The 18,812-nt window shown below is 40.4% G+C and overlaps 1 pseudogene; it reads left to right on the forward strand.

Moving 5' to 3' along the window:
• The window catches only part of LOC148017892 (serine/threonine protein phosphatase 2A 55 kDa regulatory subunit B alpha isoform-like), a 42,428-nt pseudogene extending 26,932 nt beyond the window's left edge, over positions 1-15,496 (forward strand).
• The last annotated feature ends 3,316 nt before the right edge of the window (positions 15,497-18,812 follow it).

Genomic DNA, 18,812 nt, shown 5'->3' on the forward strand with positions numbered 1-18,812 from the left:
TATCATGTCCCAACCAACAAATTGGAACTCCATAAAATCTTCAAGTGCCTATCAAGTGAGCTCCCTAGCAATCCAATTGCAAACCTAGAGCCCTTCAACAATCTCATGGGAGAGTACGGAGTGGTGATGGACTAAGGTGCATGACTCAAACCTGTCATACAACTAGACTCTCATGACAAGTGAGAAAAAGCTTGAGAACAAGAACCTTGAAAGCAACACAAAGTCTAAGTATGAGGATTCTTTTGTATTAGCGATAATGATGCATATTTAATTTGTCACCGATGAGTTGCGGTTTAAAAATTTCCAAATAGACGGGAGAGATTCTATTTGAAATAAAGAGTATTTGATGAGGAGTACAAGATTGTAGTTCCATCAGTGAGGAAAGCAAAGAGGAAATGGAGACCATGGAATATAACACTGATGGAAGAGTGATTGAGCAAATCAACACATACTCTAAATCCCAAGAGGTCAATATATTCAAAATGAACAAAGGAGTTGTCAAGGTAGATTATGATCAAACTTGGCTAGAATGCCTAGAGGTAGTAGATTATGAGCAAGCAAGATTAGTTCAACCTAGCATCACATCATTATTTGTACTGGAGTCAACTCTAGATGTGTGACCACCAAGGGAAACAACCTCTTCTAGTGAGAATGGTGAGTATAACTCCAAGTAAGAGGTGAGCTGTGATAGCAACTCCAAGTGAGAGGTGAGCTCTGATAGCAACCTTGAAACTCCTCGACCACCTGAGACCAAATGCACAGAGGGGGACCTCCTTGTGCACCTAAGGCACAAGAGGCTAAAGGAGGAGAGAAGGAAACATTCAAAGTCTTCAGAAGATGAATGATAGAAGAAACTTACGACCTACCAAGCACTTCATGAAGAGTGATCAAATAGTGATGTTAGTAGGAGGCAAGTGGAAAGGATAGGCAAGTAAACCCATCGAAGGACCAACAAAGTTAAGAAATGTTGAGATATCGAGCTCCACTCGTGATATGCCAGGGCGACCGTTGTGCATTTATGTCACCCACTTGTTAGCTGCAGATGCGGTTGGGTACACCGCCCATGAATAATAGCTAGATGATAGCTATCCTTATCTACTCTAGTTCGTGGCTCAGTTAGTATGCCACCTTAGTTAGTTGAGTTTGGTTTGAGACCCATATATAGGGTTCTTCTATTTCTCTATACTTGAGTTCTTTTTTTGGCTTACACAACTAAGAAGAGGAAAATTATTTTCAGCCTCCACCTTTGTATGTATTCCCCCATTGTGTAAGTGAGAAAGCTACAAGTGAGACTTCTTCCTTCTCTCCCACAATCTTGACATGGTATCAGAGCCTGGTTTGTGGTAAGGAGCTCAAGAAAGCAAACCAAGTTCGCGGTGTTCTGGTAGGAGGACCAATGTTGCTTTCATTTTTCGAGTTTGGGAGCAAGTCTCTACAGGTAGCACAGCCGAAAAATGCAAGAGTGCATTGTCTCAGGTTGAGACTCCCTTCGCGGTGTAGCAAGAGGGCAGTATATGCTGCGGGCAAAAGCTTTAGCCCTTGGTTGCCCTGTTTTTTTGATTAGAGGCCATTTCGGGGCCTGTTTTGGAAGCAGAAGTTTTCCGCACGCACTTCATGAAAAGGCCCTGCTTTTTGCTGTGCGACCACTGTTCTACAGGCTAGTGAAAAGTTACCGTAAAATTTGCATTGTATGCTTGTGCGCAAAGACATTGGGAGTTACAAAATCATCCTTGTTTCTTGTTGATGCAAAATCGTCACTAGGAAGTGGCTGTGTGGTCAAATACCACTTTTGTCAGTTTTGCATATTTGCCCTTGTGAGGCTGAAGCTATGTTTTTTGCAGTGACAGAATTTTTTGCACTGTTCTGTAATGGCATCTGATTCTCTTTCACATATTGTCACTGAAAAGCTTGACAAGAAAAACTTCCAAGCATGGAAGTATAGAATAATGAATTTCTTTATGGGAAAAGGATATTGGGAATTTGTTGCAGGAAATGAAGAAGAACCAGTTCTTCTTGATGTTCCCAATCAACAACAAATGCAGGCATTCAAAGGATGGCATGAGAGAGCCAGAAAAGTTATGTACTGGCTATCTATCAGTATTTCAGACCCTATGATTGTGCATATTCTGGATGCAAGTATGCCAAAGGAGGCATGGGATATTTTGTCAAAAACGTATAGCACAAATACGCAAGCCAGGAAAATGCAGCTCAAGCAAGAGTTGTGCAATGTGCAAAGAGAAAGTATAAGCATCAATGACTACCACATGAAGGTGAAGAAGATTGCAGATGCTCTTGCTTCCATTGGGTCACCAAGTGGAAGATGATGATTTAGTTTCTGTGACCTTGAATGGTCCAGGAAAGGATTATGCACAGTTCCGAACATCCATTTCTGTTCATGAAAGATTTCCTGATTTTGAGGAGTTGATTGCTCTTCTAATTTCTGAGGAGCAGAGAAATGGTGGTGCATCTTCTTCAGGAGGAACTTCAAAAGAAGCTGTCTTCTACTCAAATGCTGGAAAAGGTAGAGGTAGAGGTAGAGGAGGCCGATCTGGAGGCTGTGGTAGAAATCAGAATATGCAGCAAACTCAAGAAAAGAAGTCCTATGGAGGAGGACATGGTAACTCTAGAGGCAAGGGGAGCCAAAGAGGTCGTGGTGGATGGCAAAGAGGGAAAAATGCAAACAACAATGTTGAATGCTACTACTGTGGTAAAATGGGTCATATGGATAAAGATTGCTATAAAAAGTAGAATGACATCATGAATGGAAAACTACAACAAGGGAATTGTGCATCTTTTAGTAGACAGGGTGATGACAGAAATGAGCAGTTGTTTATGGTGCAGCACATGACCAATTCTATGACAAGTGCAGAAGAAAGCAACGATGTGTGGTATGTTGACTGAGGTGCATCAAACCACATGATAGGTCATGCAGAATGGATGCAGGATGCAAGGAAAATGGAAAAACCAGGATTTGTGGAGACTCGTGATGATACTGCACATCCTATTGTGCAGATTGGAAAATTTCCTTTGTCTATGCAAGATGGGAAAAAGAAATACCTGTCGGATGTATTTCATGTCCCGAATATCACCAAGAACCTGGTTTGTGTTGGTCAAATGGTTGAGCAGGGCTTGCAGGTCACATTCAATCCTCATGGATGCTTTATTGAGGATATAAAAAATAAAGGTCGCTTGATTGCAAAATGAAAGAAGAAGGGCAGAATGTTTACGTTGGATACAAACATGCATGAATTGAGTGCAACAATGTTTGCACATGGGACCGGTGTAATTGCAGATATTGATATTTGGCATAAACGCATTGGTCATGTTAATGTACAACGACTTAAATCAATGCAAGCCCAAAATATTATTGCAGGATTGCCTAAATTCAAGGTTGCAGAAATGCATAAGGTATGTGAAGCCTGTCAATTTGGAAAACAGGCAAGGAAACCATTTCCTAGACATGTTCAAGAGAGTAAGAAACCATTGGAATTAATCCACTCTGATGTGTGGACTACTAAAGCTGCATCTCTTGGAGGTTGTCATTATTTTGTCACTTTTATTGATGACTATAGCAGAAAAGTTTGGGTGTATTTTATGAAAAAGAAAAGTGAAGTTTTTGGGCATTTCAAAACTCTTAAAGCTATGGTTGAAAAAGAAAGAGGCCTGCAAATAAAATGCCTAAGGTCAGATGGAGGGGGAGAGTACCTCTCAAATGAGTTTGCAAGGTTCTTGCAGGAGCATGGCATAAAGCAGCAATATTCATGTAGTCATATCCCACAGCAAAATGGAATTGCAAAAAGAAAAAACAGGCATATTGGAGAGGTATCTCGTGCCATGCTCAATGAAAAAGACCTGCCAGATTTTTACTGGGCTGAGGCAGTTGCTACAATAGTCTACATAATGAACAGGACTCCCACTGCAGCAATAAATGGCATGACTCTCGAGGAGAGGTATACTGGTAGAAAACCAGATATTTCTCATTTGAAAATTTTTGGTTGCATTGCCTATGTTCATGTGCCAGATGAGTTAGGATCCAAGTTGGATCCAAAAGTTGAGAAGTGCATCTTTATTGGTTACTCTCTGCAGGAGAAAGGGTATAGATGCTATAACCCTTCTACTCGTAAGTTTACAGTAAGTAGAGATGTTGTTTTTGATGAGATGAGTAGCTGGTATAAACCAATAAATGTGATTGATAATGTAGATGCACAAAATGGTAATGCTGCACAGAATTCACAGCAGCAGTCACAAGATATTAATGGACCTGGAGCGTCCTCTAGCAGTGGTTCACATTCTTTGCCATGGACAGGCAGATTGAGATCAGAAGAATCGTCTCAAAGCAATGCAGATAGTGGTATGCATGTATCACGAAAAAGAAAAGAGAAGGTAGATCAGCCCATGTTTGATGTGAATGCATGCCACTCTTATGTGGATGGTGAATCCAGTGGCTCAAAACAGAGCATTGATGATGAGTTGGGTATTCCTTCTATTGTTAGACCTGGAGTAAGGATGACCAGGGATGTTTTGAGAGCACCTGGGAGTGAACCTACTTTGCGCAGGTCTACCAGAGCTAGGTATCTTGTGGATAGGCTGAAATATGATGGATTTACAACCATTCACTATGCCTATGTAATATTTCCGCACACTGCGTACCGTAAATATTGACTTCCCGCACGCCGTGTAAATCTTGTGCAAGGGTATCACCTACATCGTATTATTGGTAGCTTAATCCATACCATTCACGCTCAAAAATGAGGCCGCCACATTGTAAATTAGAGGCTGGGGTTGAGGACCGTAAAAACCGCGTGGGAACACCCTTTTTGAAGGGGCAATTGGATAAATTCAAGGCAAATTTTTTTAATTATTATCCCTTCCCCCAACTGATGCATGGCTGGAGAAGAGGGAGTGTGGGGGGGGAATGGCCAAGGAGGAGTGAGTTGGACTGCATGAGGGGGAGTCCTCCACGCGTGTGGAGGCCCTCTTCCCCACCCCCCCCAAGGCCTATAAAAACCCCCTCCCAAGGGAGTCAGGGGGAGAGGAGGGCGGGCTGTGAGAAGGAGGAGGTCGCCGTCGTGAAGCCGCCACGCTGCCGCCCCAGTCCACCAGCCGCCAGCCGCCATAGCTGCCGCCCCAGACCGCCAGGCCACCTCAGTCCGCCGCCGCCTGCTGGATTACAACTCCTCCCCCCTCGACGTCACTGCAGAAGCTCAGAAGCTTCTTAGAAGCTTCTTAAGAAGCTTCTAAGGGGGGGGCTTCCTTAAGCCCCCTTCCCACTACATCCCCCATAGACCCGTTCATACCCCCCCCCTCCCCGGGACTTTGAAGAGGAGAAGGTGAAGCCCATAAAGACCTCCCACAAGACCCTTCGTAAAAGGCTTTTCGCAAAAAGACTTCAAAGCCCACAAGCCATCCGTGAATCAATTCCGTGCCAACCCGGGTTTTCCCTAAAGAACTCATAAAGCCCTCTTCCGCAAGCACCATCTATCCAAAATCTCGTAAAGGAATCTCCTGCGTACGAGGGAAAAAGGCAAAGGTCGGGAGGTTGCATGCCAAGGCAAGTCAATTCGTAGACCGCAAAGGCTAACCAGAAGCCGAGACCACGCCCACGATGGCCCCAAAAAGATCACAAGGTGCGCCTGCGGGAGGTTCATCTCCGAGCATACAAGTGGACATCTCCCCGAGCCCACAAGTCCAGGTTTTTTCAAGTTTATTCTCGCATAAAGAAATATTTAGGCACGCTTAATTCCATAAGGAAGAACGCATTTTACGCATTGTGGCAGCGTTAATAATACATTTGATAAATTATCTCTTTAAACATTAGATAAGGTTGAAGCATGTCATGGAATTGAAACGGTTGCATTTCTAGAGTTGTCCGCCTTAAAAGACTAGCTGCATGTTGCTATTTTGGAACATTATCAAAGTAATGAGTCTAAACATATAGGGCAAAGAAATAAAATTGATAAGTGCATTAGGTTACTTGACATGGTAGGAATAAGCGTGTGCCGCATTTTGGGCAACATCTTCCTTGTAATGATTCGTGGGGAAAAGTTAACACCCATAAGATATTACCCGAAAAGAAATAGAAGAGTACGATAATGATCTTATGGACTTGCAAGTAGCATGTAACATGGAATAAGTTAACACTAGCTTTAGTTTGGTATGAACTTCATTAACTACATTGTAGCTAGGGGAAAGTTGCATGTTGCATAGTCATCATGCAGAAATTTCATTCATCAGGAGCCGTATTTAGGAAAGGTCGCATGGTTTATCAAAGCACGAGATTCTAAAGTGTAGACAACAAGGTTGTAGGCATGATTATTTGATGTACCTCCTAGTAGGTCCTAGGAAAGTTAGTACCCAGATTATCATGCATTTTTACGATACAAGGAAAGATGGAGTCATTTTGAACCATGTGATGCGTAGAGGCGATGAATCACATGTTTACATGTATTGTGGTAGTTGCAACTATTTTTCCTCTTTTAGATCTAGTTTATTGTCTCTAGGAAGGATTCATCCTTGTCGCAAGACAAGCATAATGAATTACCCAAATCACCTAGCCACAAAGGATTTCGTATGAGTGTGGTTCAGTCAAGACATTAGATACCCCAAACACTAACTAGGGGTTGGCGCGTTAAGGATTCGGCCAAGTTTTCCCATTGTCGCTAAGTCAGAACCTTCAAACCCAATAGTCCTGACCATATTCCCAAAAATGTTGGGCTAATTGGATGCTCATGTAAACAATAATCTAGGATTCCTACCTTATGGACCAAGCGTTCAGGAGGACGAATCTCGATTTGAGTTGGACTAAACACTGTCGATTTAGTGAAATTAAGGATGGGTGGGTAAAAAGACACCCTAAACCCTCCTTCTCGTCTGAAGTTAATTCCGTGACCTGAATACGCCATTCATTAGGTGAAATGATCTCTTAGAATGGAGGCGACACTTGTGCAATACATTGCAACATCACTTAGCTTTGCGGTTTGATCGTAAGAAGTTTTGCCATTCCGTGGATTAAGGTTGGCAGGTTCTTGCGCCAGTTTAAACTCGCAAGGGGAAAAGGGTAGTCATCCTTTTACTCTATCCTCATTAGGGAAACTTTGTCAAGTTAAGGGAAGCTAGGCATTTGCTTGGACGCAAATGATTAATCAATAAAATAAAGCGACATGGTCGCCGGAATTTACCATAAACCAAACCTAAAGTAATGACAGGGTATGACCCTAGCCCAAGAACGATAGGAATCTTGCCAGGTTGCAATTGATTCCGGATCGAATGCGGGTTGCATTCGGAGAAAAGGAGTCACTCCTTAACAGTTTGCCAGCTAAAACGACCACTGGAATTGATTGTGCTTGTAACAGTTTAGAAAGCACTGTTTGCATTGTTTGCTCAATGAACTAAAGGATGAAATGATATCTAAATACTTCAGGTTGAAGGCCTGAAGGGAGACGCAGCTTCAGTTACCCCCGACTGCCTGCCTGACCCTAACCAAGGGGGTTGTTAACCGCGCCGGGAACGTGGATCGAACCCGCCGTGAGAGGTCTCTCCGTTGAGTTCTACTTGGAGCAGGAGGACGCTTGGGTGCCAGAGGGGGCTCTGGCCGTAAATCCCTCGCCTTCCGGGCCCTGCACAAGAGGCTAACGTGACTCGGGATTGGATCTCGAGGCCCGCATACTAGTCTACGGGCAGAAGCTTGGATTAGTGATCCCTGGTGGATTGCTGGATAGCCTTCGGGCGGATTATGTACAAGCCTACGGGCGGAACTCCTTGTATTTCAAAGATAAAAGGATAAAATGATAATAAAGAAGTTGTTTGACATTGTTTTCTTTATGTCCTGTGATAAGATTACGTGAAGGAACCAGTGCTTAACAGGGTTAATCAAAGAAGCTGTTTGCTATATGTCAAATTAATGTGGTAGGTAATTACATAACTAAAACAAACCGAGGAAAGTGCGGAGGATGGACCATGGGTCCGTCCTATGGATGGGTGGTCCCGGTTAGCCGGGAACTTTTCTCAAAAATCTTCAACGAACAGAGGGATGATCATCATCACCGAGCAAATAACGAGAAGGATGACTTAGATTTACCTGTTACCCGATTCACGCTGTTTTAGGGGAACGGAATGGGACTATGCCTTAGGGCAGAGAGGTTGAGCATGGCATCCCTCTCGTTTCCCATTCTCCTTGAACCAAGTGCAGCGTGAATCCGCTTCGGACCTGGCGTTTCTGCGTAAAGTAGTTCGCTCGGGTCTGACGCTAGTTGCCGCTAGCTAATGACCAAACTAGAAAACCTTAATTCCGGTCGATCCTAAGTGGGAAACGGCCAGGACACTTCCGCTACGTGGCAGACGCGGAAAGACCTAGATTACAAAACCCGTAACATTCCATGGGAGTGCCGGGCGGAGTTCTCTAGACAGCCTTCCGATGGACTGCCAAGACGTGTCCTAGAGGATTCTAGTGGACACGTTACAGCCTATATGGTCAAAGTGATATAGGAACTAGAACCCACTTCTTTTGAGCAAGCCATGGGAAAAGAAAAATGGGAGAAAGCCATGGATGAAGTAATGGATGCCTTGGAAGCAAATGCTATATGGGAATTGGTACCTTTGCCTAAAAATAAGAATGCAATTGGTTGTAAGTGGGTTTATAAGGTGAAGCACAATGCAGATGGTTATGTGAACAGATACAAGGAAAGATTAGTAGTAAAGGGGTATGCACAAACATATGGCATTGATTATGAAGAAACATTCAGTCTGGTTAGTTGCAAGGATGGCAACCGTAAGAGTAGTCATTGCTATGGCTACATCAAAGGGATGGTCTTTACATCAGATGGATGTAAAGAATGCCTTCTTGCATGGTGATTTGCAAGAAGAGGTCTATATAGAGCAACCACCAGGTTATGTGCATGCTATTCATCCTGAGTTTGTTTGCAGGTTGAAGAAAGCCTTGTATGGCTTGAAGCAAGCACCTAAAGCATGGTCTGACAAGATAGGACAATATCTTGTCACTATTGGCTTTCAGATTTCCAAGGCAGATTTCTCACTTTATGTGAGAAAAACAGAGAGAGGTATTATGCTACTTGTCATTTATGTTGAAGATTTGATTATGACAGGTGATAGTGATGAAGATATCCTTCATGTGAAAATGCTATTAAAGCAGAAGTTTGAGATGAAGGATTTTGGGAGAGCTGCGTTATTTCTTGGGCATTGAGGTGATTAGCTCACCAAGTGGGATACGACTCTTACAGAGGAAGTATGGATTGGACATGCTATCCAAATATGGGATGACAAGTTGTAAGCCTATTTCAGTTCCTTTGGAGCAGAATGTGAAGCTGAGCGCAGATGCAGGTGAGCTTCTGGAAGACCCTACTATGTACAGATGCATAGTAGGAAGTTTGATTTATATGACTATTACCAGGCCAGATTTGAGCTATGCTGTTGGATTGGTAAGTCAGTTTATGCAGGCTCCAAAGAAACCGCATTTGGATGTGGCTAGACGCATACTCAAGTATGTGAAGTCCACATTGCAGTATGGACTATTTTATGAGACTGGGGTTCAGATACAGTTGCATGGATACATTGATGGTGATTGGGCTGGTAGTATTTCTGATAGACGATCTACCAGTGGATATGTGTTCTCTTTTGGGAGTGCTGTAGTCACTTGGAGCAGCAAGAAACAGCCTACAATTGCCTTGTCGAGCACAGAGGCTGAGTACAGGGGTATAGCAATGGCTACATGTGAGGTAGCTTGGTTGCATAAGCTACTTTATGATATGCATCAGCCTACAGATGGGCCAGTTGTCATTTATTGTGACAACATGAGCAGTATAAAATTGGCAAATAACCCAGTCTATCATGCTAGAACAAAGCACATTGAGGTGCATTATCACTATGTGCGGGAGAGGGTTTTACTAGGTCTTATTGATCTAGTTTATGTCAGCACAGAGGATCAGGTAGCTGACATATTCACAAAGGCATTGGGCGCGTAGAAGCTGCGCAAGTTGAGAGACCTGCTTGATGTGCAGGAATTGGGATTGAGCTCGAGGAGGAGTGTTGAGATATCGAGCTCCACTCGTGATATGCCAGGGTTACCGTTGTGCATTTATGTGACCGACTTATTAGCTGCTCTGCAGATGCGGTTGGTACACCACCCATGAATAATAGCTAGATGAAAGCTATCCTTATCTACTCTAGTTCGTGGCTCAGTTAGTGCCTTAGTTAGTTGAGTTTGGTTTGAGACCCATATATAGGGTTCTTCTATTTCTCTGTACTTGAGTTCTTTTTTTGGCTTACACAACTAAGAAGAGGAAAACTGTTTTTAGCCTCCACTTTTATGTATATTCCCCCATTATGTAAGTGAGAAAGCTACAAGTGAGACTCCTTCCTTCTCTCCCACAATCTTGACAAGAAAGTCATAGACTTGGCAAGGGAAGGGGATAAGCCTCGACTTGTGTACATAGTTGATGCCCTAAGGAGGAGGAGAATGATCTTATAAATCTGAGTTCTCTAACTAGATATTGATAGTATTTGAGTGGACCAATGAATGTCAGCAAGCCTATGATAGTCTTAAATAGGCTCTAACTTTATCCCCCATCTTAAGAGCCCTAGATTGTTTCATCACCTTCCATGTGCACATTAATGCATCAAAATAGGCTATAGGGACAGTGTTCTACCAACTGGTGAGTATAACCTTGATTATCTAGTGAGCTTTGCTAGCAAACAACTCACTGATATGAAAATGAACTATTCCACAATAGAGAGGAAAGGGTTAGCCATGGTGTTTGCTGTAAAGAAGTTTAGACACTATCTTCTAGCGACACCCTTTACCTTCTTTGTGGATCATCAAGCATTGCTTTATCTTGTGAACATAACCCATGCAACAGGACAGATTGCTCAATGGTTACTTGTTCTTTTGGAATTTAACTTCTCTATGGTAGTACACAAAGTAAAAACATACTATATAGTAGATCACATGTCCTGATACCCATAGGTAAAGCGGTTGTAGAGGGCATCATTGATGACCTACTAGATGCACATCTTTTCAGAATTTCTAGTAAACAAGATTTGTTTAAAGTAGAACTCACACCATATTGAGCAGATGATATAGTCCACATTCTAGAGAATGGATTGACTGAACAACCCATATAAAAATCTTTTGAGAAATAACGAATTATATACGCTCTAGGAAGAGATGTCCTGAATCCCATATGCACAGTGAGAAGAGTGGAGAAGCTGAAAAGCTATAAAGACATGTACTTGGTTCACTTTTCAATGCAATGCTATTTGTACTTTGTACTTCATTCTGTGTCTCTGTCATGGTCAGCTCAAGATTGTGTTTATGAGTCCAAGCTTACATCTTGGAACCTAATTCACTTGAGCATCAGCTTTTCTTCTTATCCATGTCACTATGAGTCTTGTTATCGACTTCCGTCCTCCATTGTCAGTGCTATGCTCTAGATCCATGTTTTGTCAAAAAATCTAGGTTAAAAAGATTGATCTTCAAGATCCCACTCTATCAGTTGATTGCTAGTCAATTGTATCGATTAGGATAGGATGGAATCTTAAGGATATGTGTGTGAAAATATGAAATGCATAATGTTCTCACACAGAGTCACATTGTGGGATTATTTGAGGACATTTTAATGGAGACACCACACCACACAAGGTGCTCAAATCTCAATTGTGGTGGCCAATGCTATTCTATGATACAACTAAGTTTGTAAATCACTGTGATGAGTGTTAACGGACCAAAGTCCCTATTCATAAAAGAACAAGATGGAGTTCATCCCAGTGATCACATGCCAACCATTTGAGAAATTGGGAATTGACTTCATTGGTTCAATCATCCCTACAACACATTATTGACAAGCCAACTATGTCATTGTTACCAGAGACTATCCTTCAAGGTGGACAAAAGCTCAAGCAACTTGCAAAAATTATGCTAGGACCATGGCCAAGTTCCTTTGGGAGCAAGTAATCTCACAATTTGGTTTTGCTATAATAGAGTTGGACAGTGACAAAGCACACACTTCATCTATAAAGTGATTGCTCATTTGTTATTCAAGGCTTCTTGATAATCCACATGAAATACTCACCATATTATCCTCAAGCTAATGGTCAAACCAAATCCACGAAAAAAATCTTGGTGAATGTCCTAACAAAGGTAGTCTTTTCTCCACATAGTAGTAACTCAGACAACCTGCTCATGGCAGCTTTATGGGCATATGGAAAGGCCTACAAAATGGCCATAGGACACACCCCATTTAAATTAACCTATAGGATTGAAGAAATTCTACCAATAGAATTCTTTGTTCCAAGCTTGAGAATAGCAGTCCAAGAGAAATATGAGGGAAAGAAAGCATGGATAAATTGGTTGGTAGAGCTAGAACACCTATTGAGACTTGTGTCATTGCAACCCATGCTCTAATCTGTGACAATGTGCGATGCAAGAGTTGGTTTGACAAACATATCAAGCAATGATACTTCGAGAAGGAGACCTAGTCTTGCTATACTCTCTTAAGGGACAGAAGAAAAAGATGAATTTAGGGGATTAGGACCTTTCAAGGTTTGCAATATTAGTGGAGCATGAAATATCTAACTAGAAATCCTAGATGAGAGCATAGGATTTTTCAACAAAAGTGGCATAAAAAAGTATTACCCTCCATCACATCCAATCCATGAACCTCTATTGATACAACCACCAATGAATGTGAGTGTTACAACCATTACTGAATTAGAGGATGAGGATGAGTAACCAATAGCACTTGCCTACCTCTGAATAACCGTGACCTCTCAAAAGGCATACACCTTTGACATGCTAATTGATGAGGGAGATAACTCTCATATCTTAACGCATGATCTCTGCATTGCTATGGGGCAACCCAATTGCAACTAACCCATGTAAAACTTAGCTCTTTTTAGGGGAAATATTATCCACTCTTGGAAAAATGCAAACTAATGTGTACCCATCATTTTTATGTGCTACCTAACAAGTAAAGTGTTGGTAAGAAATCATTATTTTGTCATGTGTTCACAAACTAAGTTTACTATAATATTGACTACGACTCACAACGCATCCACCTTGCCATTAGCAATGTTAGAATAGTAAGGGATTTCAGCACAAGGGTACCATGGCCATCCAAGAGCTAGTAGTGCAACTGGTAGTTAAACCTAGTATCAATCCTAAGGAGTGGGGTAGTGCACCACAACATACACCCATGGTGTAGTCCCATTAGTGTCTAGAGACTAGAATCAAAGCTACCATCCAAACAATCAATTGATTTCCCAGGAATAGACCACAACCTTACAAACACCAGCCATTTGGAACTCATAATTTCCATGCCTCACACTCTAGACCTAAACTAAGGAGTTGGAACTTCCATAATTCATAGGTGACTAAGCCACATTGGGTCCCAAAATCCCTATTGTGTGCCCAAGGTTACTACGAAGATAACACCTTGGTATGGCTACCTAAACTCACAAGTGGCATGTATGATCCTCCATCTCATGCTTCAAAAAATAAGGCTTAGAAATATAAATCAAAACGAGGTAGGAGAAAAATCAAGAGGCAGGGTGCTCAATCCATGAGCATTTTAATGGTCTATCAAACAAAAACTGAACCTAGCCCCAATATGCACCCAACTATAAATGATCTCCTACTTAATGACTCTATTGTGATTATCACTGCAAAAATGGATGATAACAAATCAACTGAACTCTAAACTTCTCAAACCAAGATCATCAAACCCAATGAGAATCCTAAGGTGAAAATATCATGTCCCAACTTGTCCAGTCCAACTAAACCAAAGTTAATGCAAGCCTTAAGCTACCACAATAATGACGATCCATTCTTGAAGTGGCTTTCAACATGGCCATGTATATAGGGAGTGACATAGTAACATGCATTCAATGACTCGACTCTACTTTCACATTCTTTGCTAGAAGTTACGAACGTTTGGACCTAGGCATGCTTGACAAACCCATAGAAAATGAGGTACGTTGTCGTGGCGTTGTGTGTCCACCACTGGCAATCTGAGGGTAGAGTTTTTCACCAGGAATTTAAACTCATTAGTCAGCATCATTAAGAATTTGTTTTTCGTTGTGTGTGTCTTCTTATTTACATTTTGCATGACACACGAGCACATGTAAATAGGCTAGGCACATTTTCTTTAGTGCATTCATAATTTTTCTGTCGACCTCGTTTGATTGATTACATCTCATTGATCCAACATTGCATATTTTCTCGAATCATGAGTTGATGAGAATGAAGTTCTATTTCAAAGAAAATTTCTACCAGGACACATCGCATGAAAAACCAAGTAATTTATAAAGAAAATATGATTTTTTAAAGACTCAAAAGGTGAAGTTCATATAAGCTAGAACTTTTGATCTTGAAGGAGACTTCTTCAATTAAGGCTAAAGACGGTTGCTGTCACTATGAAATTCAAATGAGAAATTATGGATTTTTTGGAAATAAGCAATTAGAGCTACCCAAATAAATAAACCAAGTCACCATAGTGTTCAGAAGGAGAATCCTTCATATTGTTTCTCTCAGTCGTCTAATGTTGGTGTGCCTACTTGTGAGAGGTGGTGTTAAAACCAAAAAGTTGATGAAGTGGATTGTAGAAGAGGGCAAGAAATTATGAGGTGAAAGATCTCAAAGAAGAAGCTTTAAAAAAAAAACTGATAGAAATGAATGTGGAGCCTTCGATTCCTACGGATAATGGATCTATAGTAAGGGGAAGCCCTCTTATCAGATCTGCATCACGTGCATTGAATCGGAGCTCATCTCAATGGCCAGTGATATTTTTATATAATGACTATGCCTTTCCAGTAGAGGGGATTCCATCACTTCATTTGCCCACGGTAGTTATCAAAGCAATGAGATGACGCATGTAGCTAGGTGTAGGAGAATCTATGCCCATTGTCATGATTATTACATAAAACTCCATTTCCAACGACAGTGATGGGGAAACTTATATTTCAGCTGATGATTTGAGGATAAATTTGTGGAGTCTGGATATCAATGGTGTGACCAAAATTTCAACATAGTGGATATAAAGCCTGCCAACATGGAGGAGTTGGCTGAGGTGATCACGTTAACTGAATTTCATCCATCTCATTGTAGCACACTGTTTACAGTAGTTCAAAAGGCACTGTTCGACCTATAGACATGCGACAATCCGCTTTGTGTGATAGACACAGAAAACTGTTTGAAGAACAAGAAGCAAAAGGAGCAAGAACTGTCTATACAGAGATCATTGCTTCTATTTCTGATCTTAATTTCTCGAGAGGTGATCACTACATCCTAATCAGGGACTATATGACTCTCAAGATTTGGGACATAAACATGGAATCTGCACCTGTTGCAACCTTTAGAGTGCATGAATACCTACGTCCATAGTTGCTTGATCGTTATGGAAATGATTCAATATTTGATAAGTTTGAGTGTTTCTTGAGTGGAGTTGTAGTCAATGCAGAATGTTCGTATTCGTCATCACTACAATAGAAACGAGGCATAGACGTGCATGTTAGATGCGCAAAGTTGGGCGCATCTATCATTGCGTCTATATGTGCGTGTAAAAGAGCGTGTAAATAGACACAAATTTTGCGTCTATATATCCGTGTAAATAGACGCTAATATAGACGTGCCTTTAGACGCATAATTATTTAACCACCTGAAATTGGACTTAATATAATAAAAAAACTAGAGTTAATAATTATTTAACCACCTGAAATTGATTCTTGAGTATGCACGTGTGTGCATGATAAAAACCATAGAATTAAGAATACACATTGAATCATTGAATAAAAAAACCAGAGTTAATAATTATTTTTGCATTGCTCTCTAATGAATGGCAGTTCCTCTAGTTGACAAGTTTGATATAATTAATTAGCAGCAAGTGACAAAAACCCTATTATACAATTAGTAGCAAGCATTGTAATATGTATCTCGTAATTTCTCTACTTGAAGATGATAAAAAATACCTCCTTTTTATTATGGAAAATTCAATTTAGCGTTAAACTTGACTATTGATTATTGAGTATGCACGTGTGCGCATGATAAAAACCATAGAATAAGAATACACATTTAAGCAAATTAAGTATGTTACAGTGAATGATCCATCTCATCTTCAATGACATCAGCCCTTGCTAAACTATCTACTTCTAGGTCTATGTTACCAAGAGGTAACAAAACAAATAAGTCTATCCCACTATCAGATGTGTTGCTATATTGCTCAATGACTTCATCAATATCATCGACAATCACATTATTGTCTTCTTCTGTGTTTCCTTGAACATCCTCGCAAGGTTCATATTGTACTATATCACGCATATCATCCATTATGGTGTCATCATGTATATCATCATTAACTGTTGGATTGTCATTTGCTATCTCTATGTCGGTAATATTACCATATATTGGTTTTGAATGATTAGATATAGGGATGACATACCACCATCGGTTACTATTTACCATTGGATGATACACAACCTGTATTTGAAAAACAAAAGCAAGAAACTTAAAACTTATTATATTGTGTATATGTATCACATGTATACATATAAAAAATTTAGCTTTTGCATATATACCTGCTCACATTGTTAAGGTAGTACTAATCTGTCATTCTTATTTTGGTGAAATTTTGTAGAGTCAATGATTACAAAACCAATTGGATGACGTCTGATTTTGCAATGCTCAACATTTGTTACCACTTCTTTAAACCACTTCACATCCAGTACATATATAAAGCATCGTCTGAAATCAAGCTTAAGAATATCTTGGATCAAGCCACAATAATCTTCCATGGTACCATTGGCATCCTCAAAGTGAGCAAGGACATCGCAATCTTGGGCATTTCTCTTTTCATCTATACGTTGAGTTCGAAGATGTTTACCCTCACACCAAATAGCATTGAATAATATGCACTAGTAGTAAAATATTAAGATCAAACATGTCAATTATTTATATAAAATATAACTTATAGAAACAAATTAATTGATAGTATGTCTCACCTTTGATAAGCAACCTCGTGCGTATTCCCACTCTTATTGAGATATATTAATTTCCTCCTCTTTTTCCATTCTCTCCATTTCCTCATGTAACCAATCTATATCAATATGACGTGGAAGCGCATTTAGATGATCTGGAAATGAGACATTACGTCCATATCTGGTGCGAAATGCTTGTCTTTCGCTTTTTCTTCTTGCCCTTGCTTCATTATATAGTGTCACCCATTTGCTCATTACATCACTATTGAGCACACAAAAACTATTTAACTTACGAAGTTCTTCTTTTGTTAGCACTTTACTCATTCCTTTTCCTTGAGGTATTATAGAGGTCATCCTCAATTCTTCATCATCTTTCCATAGTCGTGGTTGAGAGGGGTCCACTTCAGCAAGATATTCAGAGATATAAACAAGGGATGATTGCACTAACCAATCCTCAGCCATGCTTCTGTCAGGCCGTGCTTTTTGCCTCACAAAATCTTTCAAGGTTTTCATGAAGCGCTCAAGAAAAAACATCCACCTTGCATGAACTGCCCCACAAAGTGCGATCTCATCAATCAAATGTACGAGTAAATGTAATTGAGTAGTCAAAATGGATCGAGGAAAAATTTCATCCACCAAACAAACCACTTCAACAGATAATACTCGAGCATCTTGCAATGTGTTTGGATCAATTTCCTTCGAGCTCACATATCTGTCAGGATGTATTTGAGAATTGTTTATTTTTGTGTAGAAATTCAAAGATATATAATGAAAAAATACAATGTATACACACCTCACAAGCTCTCCCATCATGTAAATGATATCACGTACATCTTTGGATACACAATGGGATATGGTAGTAGGAAGTACGAACTGAATGTAAACAATATTCGTAGATCAAATGATTAGTTGAGAAAAAAGTCATCATACCCCAAAGTTTACACATAGTTACTCCACTAATTACTATATTCATGGTTAGATATACCATTACTTGAATCATTTTGTGCCAATCGTGGGACTTCAAACCAGATAGTTGCTCCACACCTCTTTTCTTTTTCTTTATGAAGGCTCCCTTGAGACATCTCATACATCCTGTGGGTGTTCGAAAGCTACATATTTGTTCCTTCACTATTTTTTCCTCGTTCTTTGACAACATCCAAGGTGCATGGGGTAGCTCAATCTTTCCTCTAGGTCCAATGCGTGGCCAGGCTTGTGTCATGCGACCAATGTTACGTAAATCCTCCCTTATATTGATTGAATCACGAGCCCCTATCAAGTGATCCCATAATGTAGATACAACATTTTTGAATATGTGCATGGGGTCCAACAGGTGATTGATCTTGAGTTCAATCCAGTACAAAAGACAAAAAAATATAGAGAACCTAACAAACAAACAATATATTATGTAAAAAATTCATCATGCTAAATACTTTATAGTCAATCAAGAGAAATGCACTGCTTACCGACTCATGCCGAGTGGAGGGTGGCTGTCAGCATTAATCCATCTCTCCTTCCAATCTCGAATGGTTAGAGATTGTGGAGTCATTCCATTAGTAGGGAGAACATATTTGGGATGGTCAATAGGAAGAAATTGATGATGATTGTCGTAGATAACCTTCTTGAAACATGCTGGCCTAGAGGAAACTAGAGAGGGACCGCAAACAGGACATGCATGATATCCTGATGTGGTTAAACTTGAAAAAACAAGTGAATTAATAAAATGCAATTGATTCAAGTCTTAAATTTCAAATATAGTGTTATATACATGTACCTGAACACTCTCAGTATCCTGAAAAGTCATGCATGGTCCACAACAACATAGCCTTCAATGT

Source organism: Lygodium microphyllum, chromosome 21, assembly GCF_053477565.2.
Source record: "Lygodium microphyllum isolate KBCC chromosome 21, Lygodium_microphyllum_v1.1.10, whole genome shotgun sequence".
Lineage (NCBI taxonomy): Eukaryota > Viridiplantae > Streptophyta > Polypodiopsida > Schizaeales > Lygodiaceae > Lygodium > Lygodium microphyllum.